The sequence below is a fragment of the Taudactylus pleione genome, unplaced genomic scaffold, assembly GCF_031769625.1.
Source record: "Taudactylus pleione unplaced genomic scaffold, aTauple2 ptg000114l, whole genome shotgun sequence".
NCBI lineage: Eukaryota > Metazoa > Chordata > Amphibia > Anura > Myobatrachidae > Taudactylus > Taudactylus pleione.
Window position 1 is genome coordinate 12,484,868 of NW_028284516.1, and position 12,575 is coordinate 12,497,442.

Here is a 12,575-nt window from a genome sequence, read left to right on the forward strand (position 1 = left end):
ATGTTTTTACAATGTATGTCTTTGTCTGCATGTGATTATTTATATAGTTGCTATATAATTCATCATTCCCTAGCGCTGCTTTCTTTGTATTTTTTTATATTGTGATATAGTGCAATAGACTGCATTGGGTAGTAAGAAATATGTTATTCCCTATACACATCTATATTAGCAAGGCAAGTACAGTATTTGGTTCTATAACACATCTGTATCTCCCCAATATTTAATTGCAAAGTTTTGATTCTTTTCTTAAACTCACATAAGAGGGAAACCAAGCACAGCAGGAAAATAGGGGAGATGCAAAAAGAAAGAACACGATAATGTTAAGTTATAAAATTAATTTCTAGAAAAGAGTAAAGAAATTTGTATGAATTAAACTGAATAATACCTTAGTAAGCACAATAAAAGTGTTTTATGTTTTCATTAAAATAAGGATTATGAATTGAGTTTGTGAAGGCTTTTTAAATTGCACATTTTCTGTAAGAATAAAAAGGTTTGTAATTATGTCCCTTGTAGCTTCTGTTATTCACCCTTTTGAGATGAATAAATATAAACTTGTATTAGCTTTTCATTTAACAATTTTAACATATTAGAAGAACATCATTTTCTTACTTTCTATTCTGGCTATATTATTTTATATTGTTAGTGCATTAACTATACTTAAAAACTAGTGAACTCTTATAGTCACAACATCTAATTGGGAAATTTGGGGAATTCTGGATTTTTTAAAATATATTTACTAGGGATGAGCGGGTTCGGATTTCTGAAATCCGAACCCCCCCTGAGCCCCCCCGATTCGAGTTGTATCCGAGTCAGGCTCAACTTTTCCCACCTGACTCAGATCTGAAATCGAGGCAAAACGTCATCATCCCGCCTTCTGGATCTCGTGGGTTTTTGATTCTATAAAAGGTCCCCGCGTCGGCACCATTTCTCAGTCCGGCTGTCTACAGTGAAGAGGGAGGGTGGGAGGGCTGGCTGGGTTGTGTTGTGCTGCTGTTGTCCATAGAGGCTGTGTCCACTCAGTCCATAGGGGCTGGCTGGGCTGTGTTGTGCTGCTATTGTCCATAGGGGCTGGCTGGGCTGTGTTCTGCTGCTGTCTTAGGGGCTGGCTGGCTGGACTGTGTTGTGCAGTGTCCCATAAAGGCTGTAGTCCTAGAGGGGTGCTGTAGTGTTGTCCAGGGGGTGATCTGTGCATCAGGGGTGCTCCCCCAAAGTGCACTCCAAAAAAATAAAAAAAAAATTCTGTGTCTGTGAATTGTGTGCAGCACGTGCATCAACAAAGTAGCACCAAGCGTGCGCCTGTGTCATAAATCAAGGGCCGGGTAGCTTGTCCGTTAAATGGTGCTGTAACCACCAAAGTGCACTCCAAAAAAAATTTGTATTCTTTTTTTTGTGTTTGTGAATTGTGTGCGCAGCAGCAGCACATGCATCAACAAAGTAACGCCAAGCGTGCGCCTGTGTCATAAGTAAAGGGCCAGCTGGCTTGACAGTTAAAGGGTGCTGTAACCCCCAAAGTGCTCTCCAAACATAACAACAAATTATTTTCTGTGTTTGTGAATTGTGTGCACTGTGGCTGCACATGCATCAACAAAGGAGAAGCGCCAAGCGTGCACCTGTGTCCCATAAGTAAAGGGCCGGCTGGCTTATATCTTAAAGGGTGGTGTAAACCCTCAAAGTGCACTCCAACAAAAAAAACCATTTTCTTCTGTGTTTGTGAATTGTGTGCACTGTACGTGCATCCTCAAAGCAGCAGTGCCAAGCGTGCATCTGTCTGTTAAACGGTGGTGTAACACCAAAAGTGCGCTCCAACAAAAATAAAATAATCTTCTTTTTTTCTTTGTTTGTGTGTGAAATGTATGCGCAGTAGCCGCACCTGCATCCTCAAAGCAGCAGCGACAAGCATGCGTCTGTCTGTTAAAGGGTGGTGTAACCCCCAAAGTGCACTCCAACAAAAATAAAACTTTTTCTTCTGTGTTTGTGAATTGTGTGCACTGTACGTGCACCACCAAAGGAGCAGCGCCAAGTGTGCGCCTGTGTCCCATAAGTCTGTTAAAGGGTGGTGTAACCCCCAAAGTGCACTCCACAAAAAATAAACAATTCTTTTTTTTCTGTGTTTGTGTGCGAAATATATGCGCAGTAGCTGCACGTGCATCAACACTTCAGCAGCGCCAAGCATGCGCCTGTGTCATAAGTCAAGGGCCAGTTTGGACATCTGGTCCGTACTGAAGGATGTGCCAACAATTTCTGACATGTCTACTGTCACTGCATATGTTACTGTCACCATTGACAGAATGGTGGAGGATTATGTCGGTGACAGCATCCAAGTAGGCATGTCAGACAGTCCGTACCTGTACTAGCAGGAAAAAGAGGCAATTTGCAGGCCCCTGTACAAACTGGCTCTATTTTACCTGAGTTGCCCCCCCTCCTGTGTGTACTCCAAAAGAGTGTTTAGTGCAGACGGGAACCTTGTCAGCGAAAGGCGTAGGAGGTTGCTTCCACAAAATGTGGAGAAGATGATGTTCTTAAAAATGAATTATGAACTCTTCTAGGGAGACCAGCCTCTAGAACGTACAGAGGGATCTGTGGTGGTGGATTCCAGTGGGAACAAATTAATACTCTGTGAGGATGAGGATGTACACAACACTGAAGAGGGTGAAGAATCGGTGGATGCGGAGGATGAGGATGACATCTTGCCTCCGTAGAGCCAGTTTGTGCAGGGACAGATTAATTGCCAGCTTGTTTTGTGGGGGCCCAAACAAACCAATCATTTTAGCCACAGTCATGTGGCAGACCCTGGCGCTGAAATGATTGGTTTGTTAAAGTGTGCATGTCCTGTTTATACAACATTACCAAGGACAATTCCATCTTGCACCTCTTATTTTTCTTTGCATTATGTACTGTTTGGGGCCTAGTTTTTCAAACTGCCATCCTGTCTGCCACTGCAGTGTCACTCCTAGATGGGCCACGTGTTTGTGCCACCCACTCTTGTCGCTTAGCATAGTCATCCAGCTACCTCGGTGCAACCTTTTGGACATAAAAACACTTTTGTGAGGTGTGAGGTATTCAGAATAGAGTGGAAATGAGTGGAAATTAAGGTTATTGAGGTTAATAATAGCATAGGAGCAGAAAAACCCACAAATTCGGTGTTTTTAGCTGTTTTTATGCTTTTTTTAAAAAAAAATACAGATCCAGAACACAAAACCCAGAACCCAAAACACGGAAGAGTTGTTTTGGCAAAACCAATCCAGATCCAAAACACGATGAAAGATCCAGATCCAAAACCAAAACACAAAACACGAAAAGTGGCCGGTGCACACCCCTAATATTTACCCATCTATACTGTAGTGGTGTGTAGAAAGGGATGTAGTCGGCATCCTGGCACAGGTATCCCGACCATCAGCATCCCGAAAGTAATTATCAGGGTGTTAGGGGGAGGTTAGGCTGCTGGGTTAGGGTTATGCCCTACGGAGAGGGTTAGGCACCAGGGAGGGAGTGTTAGGATTAGGGTGCGGGGAGGTTAGGTTTAGGCACTGGGGAGGGGGTGTTAGGTTTAGCGTGAGGGAGGGGAGGGGGAGATTAGGTTTAGGCACTAGGGGTGGGAGGTTAGGGTTAGGCACCAGGGAGGGAGGGGTAGGGTAGGGGTTAGGAAAATACTTACCATTTGTTCCTAATGGGTGTTGGGATTCTGGCTATCGGGATGCCACTGTCGGTATTCTGACCAGCGTGATCCCGACAGCCGGGATTTCATACCCAACCTGTGTAAAAGTGATGTCCATGCATTAAATATACTTCCGTCACCTTTCATTCTCTTGACTTATGACAGTGCCCCCACCTGAATCTGGATAGGGCTTGGGGTAAGGGACAGGTCTTCCATCCGCCAGAATTTGATTTTTGTAACCTCTGCCCCAACTGCTAACAAACTTAATACTCCACAAGCACAAAACACACAAGGTTTGTTGCCAAAACCACCACAGTATTTACCATTAGTGTATGGAAGGGTGGCAACTTTTCAGCTATGATTGATGTAATAAATATCAACAGCAAATATCGGAAGAATATAGGTCCTGATTCAGAGATGGACGCTATTGCACAGCCCATGTGACTTTGGAGTTCATTCAGGCCCGTTCGCTAAGCTGCAGCCGCTCGCACTGACCGATAGTCGCCCATCTGCGCATGCGTATAATTCGTAGTGTGCGTGCGCAAGCCAGTCTCAGCGATGGGGAATCATGCGCTCATAGTACACAGACTGCCCGCTACTTTGAGTAACAGAATGTGCCATTTGTGGGTGGTAAATGTGCCATTTGTGGGTGGTAACGGGGGAGTGGATGTTTGAACGCAGGCATGTCTGGGCGTCAGAACAGAGTTTAATGGGTGTGTATACAGTAATTAACAAAGTAGCATTATTGAAGATGTCACTTGGTTGTTTTTTAGCCTGAACTGATCACAGTGCTTGCGGGATGGTAGAGTCAACCACAAATGCTGCGATCACCGATGATCTTCGATGTGCCAATGTTTTAAGACACTTCCTGGAGTTGACGTGCGCTAGTGGATGTGTAAAGACACAATAAAGGGCGTCTCCATTAACAAAGTGATCGCTCGCCAAGACATACTGGGAGTGCTTATGCCTTGCCGAGTGAGCGGCTGTCTTTACGTCACTTTGCCAAATTTAAATACGCTGGGAGTGAGCAGCCGCAATTAGCGAACGGGTCTGAATTAGCTCCTTTGTATGGAGCGACTGTGCATTAATAAGCAGGAGGCTCCTTGTGTAAATAGTAGAGATGAGCGGGTTCGGTTCCATGAGAACCGAACCCACCCGAACTTCGAGGATCCGAGACAGATACGAGTAGGCTCGGGTTTTCCCGCCTGACTCGGTTCTGAAAACGAGGCAAAACGTCATCATCCTACTGTTGGATTCTCACAGGTTTTGGATTCTATAAAGGTCCCGCTATCGCCGCCATTTTTCATTCTGGCTGTGGAGAGTGAAGAGGGAGGGAGCTGGGACCTGTACTGTGCTGTTGTTAACTTGTAATAATTATAGTATTAATTGCACGCTGATGCTGTGCATAGGGGCTAGCTACTGTTGTCCATAAGGGCTGGCTGGATGTTGTCTATAGAGGGGCTGGCTGTTGTCTATAGAGGGGCTGGCTGTTGTCATGTCCATAGGGGCTGGCTGGCTGTTGTCCTGTCCATAGGGGCTGGCTGGCTGTAGTGCTGTGTTGTCCAGGGTGTTCTTTGTCCTTCAGGGGTGCTCTTCACCCACCCCCAGTGTGAAAAAAAAAAAAAAAATAGTGTTAGCCACACCTGTCATCAGTGCAGGGGTAAAAATAGGTTTGGATGATTGGCGCTACTATCCTTATGTGGTCTTATAAATGAACTGAAAGAAGGTGCAGCCTGGAATAATCGGAACTTTCAACAGAGATCCGGATAAAGATAGTTTTTTCGTATAGAAGTATTCGGCGCTCCCAAGGATCAGTGTTATTTTGGGGAAAAAAAGAGAATGGAAAAAAATATAGTGTAAATCTGTTATAAAAACGTAAAAAGAAAGTATATGGACATATACTCACCCTTTATAGGTGAGATCAGTACAATGGACACAAATCAACACTGTGGTCCTATGGTGTGTCGAAGCTGAATAATTGGCTGAGACAAGTTCAGTTTAAAATGTAATCGCAGCGACGCCATCTTGTGAATGGCTGCAAGACTCCATTTTAGAAATGCGATCGCAAGACGCCATTTTGCGAATGGCCGCCTAAGCGCCATTTTAGGTGAACTCACAATATAGTACATGTGGCGATATTTATAATAGCACTATGCGATCGCTTCTTTCATCATTCCTTATACACACAATAATACTCACAAGAGCGCTATTAAATAATCGCATATTAGCGAATGCATAAGATTTTGTATGTAACCTCTGAAAAAGTAGCTTTATGCGCACGCATCTGTCCCAAGTTAACTAGCGTTCTTTTACCAAAACCTGAACACCCACACATTTCATATTCACTCATAAGGTTCAATAAGCATCAAATGTATGATTCAAGTTGGTTAAGTTAGTTTAAATGCTGAGAAATAAAGTTATTTGATAACTAAGGTATTATACATGATAAGCAAGATGTGTTTGGTCTTGTTCTGATGCATACGCTTTTTACAGCATTCCGGTATTATCGGTGGAGAGATCGCATCATGCAAACTCAAGTTATGGATCGCAGAACCTACAAGCAACAAAATGTTTAAACTGTTGGAATGTACAGAAGGTGATACTAGAAAGATTCCCCTGCTGTTAGAGGCAGGGGGAGTCTATTTGAAACAGCCTGTTAAATGTGCTGTAACATATGCTTCTCCTCCGGGAACCAATGACTTCAGCAAGAAACTTCCCTTTGTCCTTTTTTAGTCTGAGGGGAATAAAATGTGTGCCCGAATACTGTTTTTTTAAGTCCATGCTGAAGGTTGTATAAACTGAAGGTCTCTAGTCTGAGGTCTATCTCTGGGTCCGGAGGCGCAGCGTATGTATACTTTACTTGGGTCTGTAATATTTCCTTTTGCGCCTAAAGTGTGTGTCTCTCTCTCTTTGTCTCTCTCTCTCTCTCTCTCTCTGTGTCTCTCTGTCTCTGTCTCTCTATCTCTCTCTTTGTCTCTCTCTCTCTCTCTCTCTCTGTGTCTCTCTGTCTCTCTCTGTCTCTCTGTCTCTCTCATTGTATTTATTTGCGCTTATTATACACAGATCATAGCGTGTAACTGACTGTACTTTTACTTGAATAATACTTTGTGCTTCGGAACCACATGTTCTGTGTCTGGAATCTCTATTTATTGTATGACTGCGTACGCAAATTAGCGTCATCCTTAGAGGTTTATAGGAAGGATTTTAGAAGGTACAGGCAGGGGTATATAGAGGTTCATATTAAAATCAACAGGTGGTTGCAATAGCAATGATGAATCGATCTGGATGGGTCTCAAATCTTGTGCAGGGGTGCTGTGCTGCTATCTGTCAAGGGGCTGCTGCCTCTCTCAGGGGTTCACCCCAGTGTTAAAAAAAAAAAAACATTTTGTGTGGCGTGTTAGCCAAACCTGTCAATGGTGTAGCTGTGCAGGTGTGCTGTGCTGCTGTCTGTCAAGTCATATATATTTTTTAGTGTGCGTGTCAGCCACACCTGGCTGTCACTGTCATCGGCATAGTTGCACAGGGGTGCTGTGCTGCTGTCTGTCAAGGGCTGCTGCCCAAAAAATAAATACTTTTTTTGTGTGCGTGTCAGCCACACCTGGCTGTCACTGTCATTGGCATAGCTGCGCAGGGCTGCTGTGCTGCTGTCTGTCAAGGGCTGCTGCCCAAAAAATAAATAAACTATTTTTTTGTCATCGGCATAGCTGTGCAGGGGTGCTGTGCTGCTGTCTGTCAAGTGGCTGCATGAATATTGCAATGAAAACTTTTTTTTTACGTTATTGGATTACAAAAAGTTGTTTTTTATGTTAAACATAGCAGAAATGTTATCCTAACAGCTTACAAAGTTATATGCTCTAAAAAACTAAAGCCTATATTTATTTACAAACCTATATAGAGTGGACATCCTAAATTCTAAAACTGCTCTATTCAAAAATGTAAACAAAAGCAAAGAATATAAGTCTAGTGTGTTATAGTGTGTTATTATGATGTTAGAATGTAGAAGGCCAAAAATCGGGTGAACCACACATGGCTGATTGATTGGCGACTGGATTAGTGTCATAAGGAAGAGGAGGCTGCAAACTGGGTGTCATGTTATGAGTTGGCCATTTGGGGTATGTTGCTGTTAACGGATCAGGCTGGTTATCAGTGGGCACATTATTATAGTTGTGGTTATTCTGGGTTGCCATCTCCTGAATGGTATTTACCAACAGACAGAGACTACCTATCAGCTCAGGCATAGACACTTCCTGAGGAACAGAGCTCTGCTCTCTGGAGGGAAGCCAAATAGGTGGGAGCCCCTGTTCCAACATGCTCCTTCCTCCATTTACCCATCTGTGTCACACCTGTTTGTCTGCCCCTCGCCTTTAGAATTTAAGGTCTTACTAGCAGGGCCTCTACCCTCTTGTGCTTCTCCGTACTTTACTTTTATCTACGTCTTACCCCCCACCATGGCAACTTGGATGCTTACGCTCTAGGTGTTATGGTCACTTATGTATCAATGTATATTATCCATGTCCTTGTCCTATTTTTACTGTAAGTCCGTTGTCAAATTATTTGTTTATGTACTTTGTAAGGCGCTGTGGAACACTTGAGGCGCCATATAAATAAACGATAATAATAATAATAATAATAATAATAATAATCTGAAGCTCTTCTCTCTCCACATCATCTACTATAGATGAAAAATGTCATCAGGGACATCTAGCTCCTCTTTCTGTACCCTGCTTACCCTATTTGGACACGAAGTCCAGGATGGATGGTTTGGAAGAAGAAGGCCTAGCAACAGATGGGGATGGTCATTATCAAGACCTGGTCCCCCAGTGGGTGTAGTCTGGGAGGTATTGGTTGGCATGCAGGCAGTGGAATAACAAAGGCCTCCATGTTGTCTGTGCTCACTATTCCGTATTTCACTTTGCAATTCAGGTAGCAATAAAGTCGGCTACAGAACACAGAATCATTGGATGTCTTAGTGCATTCAGGCCAGATACGATCCATGAATTCCCAGACAGATTCCAGACAGATGAATCCTTTCCTTGTGATAATCTTTGGTAATTCCTGGTAAAGGTGGGTGTTATAACCAGACACTTGAAGGCTGTAACTTTGAACTGCTTTGTAGAAAACATGGGAATGAAACCTTTCCACACAGCAGAACATGATAGAGAAATCCCTTGAAGTTCAGCACCTAGAGCATCTTTTTTCATTTTCTCTGAGGCCTCTCCTGACTGTGAAGAAGATTCTCCACACTGTAATCTTCCATTGTGACTTTTAATGGTGATTTCAATGTTGTCCACTGGCTGAGATCCATCTCATCTGAGGGTTGGGTTTTCCCCATGCAAATGGGACAATTCACATCCAGCAGGTGACTCTTATGTTTATCCGTGGTGTCAGTCTGTCTTTTGGCAGAATTTGCACAATCTTGGTCTTGGGGGCACCTTGATAAATCAGACAGATCCTCCAGGGTAAACATCTGATCTGGTGTTGTATCTATTTCTTTAAAACTTTGTGTGTGAGATTAGTCTTCTACCGCTTGTGGTGGTGCTCTTTTTCTGCTTTCTAAATGATCTCCAGACACAATGTTAAACTTAAACCTTAAATTGAAATGTTGCATTTAATGCTCTGTTCTGCGTGTTCACATGTCTAAGTAATATGGTTAAGTGAATAGTGGGAACAACGGCAATTTGAAAGCCACTAACTAACTCTGTTTTTTTAATGTTCCTGTACAGGTTGGGAAATTCCTTTACAGAACAGAAGGTTTGCAAAGGATTATTTAAGGCAATTGTTTATTTATTTTTGGAAAGCACGCTTCCTGTTCCTGGTCCTTTTCTGGGATGAAAAAAATACAGTCTCAGCAAGCAGGCATGGTGCTCAAGAAAGAATTCTCAAGAAAGACACAACATAAGACTTAAACCTTAAATCCGAAATGTTGCATTTTATGCTCTGTTCCGCTTGTTCACATATCTGATATGATTAAGTGGGCAGTGGGAACAACGGCAGTTTGAAGGCCACTAACTAACTCTGTTTTTTTAATGTCCCTGTAGAGGTTGGGAAATGCCTTTACAGAAAGTTTGCAAAGGATTATTTAAGTCAATTGTTTTTGGAAGCACTCTTCATGGTCCCCTTCTGGGATGAAAATCCACTCCTAGCCGCAGAAGCAGGCTCAGGATTCTCAAGTAAGACAAAACATAAGGCCTTAATTCAGGGGTAGCCAACCTCCATCCTCAAGAGCTCACATTTTCCAGATGACCTAGCTGGTGCACAGGTGTATTCATTACTCACCAAAACATTTAGAAAGATCTACAGGAGGACTTAATTATTATAGTTGTAATTCTGTGAGGAGACATGGAAAACATGCACTGATGGTAGCTCTCGATGACCAGGGTTGGCTACCCCTGCCCTTAAATAATAGATCTTACGCTTGTCCACATATCTGTGCTGGTTAAGTGGCACATTGAGGCCACTAACTAAGTTTTTTTTATGTCCCTGTACAGGTTGGGAAATGCCTTTATAGAAGGTTTGCAAAGGATTATTTGAGTCAATTGTTTATTTGTTTTTGGAAAGAACTCTTCCTGGTCCCCTTCTGGGATGAGAAAATCAACTCCCAGCAGCAGCAGCAGCCATGCTCAAGGATTCTTCTGTGGCAAGGACTGATGCGAATGTATCACATTTTTTTTTAAATGAATCAGACCCACAGAGTGATTGGACAGCGACCAATTATGGGAGGTAATGGGGGAGTGGCGACTAAAACGCAGGTGTGTCGCAGACATTTTGGTGGCACGTTACAGGCCACAACTGCAAATTTTTACGCAGTGGTTAAGGCTCCAGCGTCTTACTTGCATTGAACATTCTGAGTGACCATAGGTTTTCTCAGAAGTCCGATGGTGCATCTTTGTCTGCAATCGTGAACTTGAGATGCCCGTAGTAAGCATCTCAAGACAAATTCAAGAGTCTGTGAATTTTCTCACAACGCCTGCTAATGGGTTTGCATCCGCAGAGGGCTTTGCGTACACCTCTGAATCAAGTCCTTAGCTCCGTGCACACAGTGCAAGTGGAAATGCAGCCGACTTGTGCACAACTCTGAATTGGCCCCTAAATGTTAACATGCACAGTACTGTATGCAACACAAAATGACAATATGTAGGTAATGAAAATATGCATCAATAAGCGAGAACTAATAACTAAACAAACAAAATCTAGATTGTAAAGTGTGACACCCTAAATGTGCAGGTACGATTCTCAGAGAACCAACAACAACCAAATTTAGGGGTTTCGAGTTGAACCAACTCCAAGTTCGGAATCTCTTTGGGGTACCGAGTTGAACCAAGTCCCAGTTCAAATCTTCCCGCTGTTCAGAACTCGAATTTAAAAATCAAAGTCAGGTTTTGGACTGCATTGCTTACAGGTCAAAATTACATCAATTTAGCTGTTTTTTTATTTATTTAAGCAAAAAAAAAAAAAACATCCAAAATCAATATACGTAAGGGTGGTTTTGCAAAACCGAAGCCAAAACATAGGCTCACCTGAATCCATATCCCTATAGCAAAACACGGGGGTTGGCACACATCTCTACTCTAAATGATAAATTGATCAAATATGAAAGCATACTAGGTATAATTGAAAATGCAATTCAGAAAACAAGTGCATATTACTAATTGATAAGCATTTATTATTAAGACCAGACATTCTAATGTGTCAGCATATTTTACATACTTTAATTTAGTTACATGAAAGCAAACTGCCACAGAGGCCAATAAAAAAATTAAATATTAATGTAATATCAGCATAAGACTGAAATAAAATGAATGCTTTCCATAATTTGCTTAAAAGGCAGCTGTTATGAAATTGAAAATACTTTGTGTAGTTTGTAACATGTTCATTATAATAGTTTTCCCCCTGCACCATGTGATTTTTTTTCCCTGTCTAAACAACAGGTTATTCTGCTTTGATAGAATCTATATCATTAGTGCGATAGCTAAGATACTGATTCAGAGATGGCCGCAATGCAGCCATTTACGCAGCTGAGATATTGTCAGTAATCATCTTTATATTAGTCAGGGATAGTGAGGGTTGTGACTTTTAAGAATCCGTTATTCCCGGAATGTGAAACTCCATTCATATGACATTAAAATAACCTGCAAATGAAAAAGCAGTGATAGGCAACGCTGATACACTTTTAGGGCTGCATTGGGCGACCCTCTAAACTTCAGAAGTGCTGAACATTACTCTTAGAGGGGTATTCAATATGAAAGGTTAACTTCCCTGGCGAAGTTAACGTTTCATATCGGAGTTTTTTTTTGCGTAAAGGTATGGTGCGCGCTCCCGCTTATCCTCGTATTCAAAATAAAATTAACGAAAACGGGAAACTCCGAAATTGGATTTGCGTAAAGTTACGAATTTTTCCTTAAAATAATTGTAGGACCCCCCTAAAGTTGTAAAAACATGGGGGAACACTATGGGTACCCACGTTTTAGCCTTTAATTGAAAGTCGGGGATTTAAAGAGCCGCAGCAGGTGTTTTTTTCCGACATTGAAGAAGTGATGCAGAAGAGCACTTAGGTTATTTTTTTTGTTTTTTTAAGTGGTCCCATCAAATTTGGGGTACATGAAAATGGGTACTAGCATATTTTGGTGTCCCTAAAGTAATTTTTTAAAAAACCTGCATTTGTGCACTTGCCGCTATAATTCTATTCTAGAAAACATCTGCCGCATACTTGCAGAATAGCCCTGAACCTATTTCCCTATTGTTTAACAATTTTTTCCATTTTTTTTTGCACCCCAATTTTTCAATTACATTTTTGGGGTGTCCCTAATTTTTTTTTTTACCTTTTTTTGACACAGTTCTTTTTTAAATGTCAATCTCAGGGGTGCAGGCTATTTTTTTTAAGCCTGCACCCCGAAACCCCAATTCTGCACTTTTTTTCGAC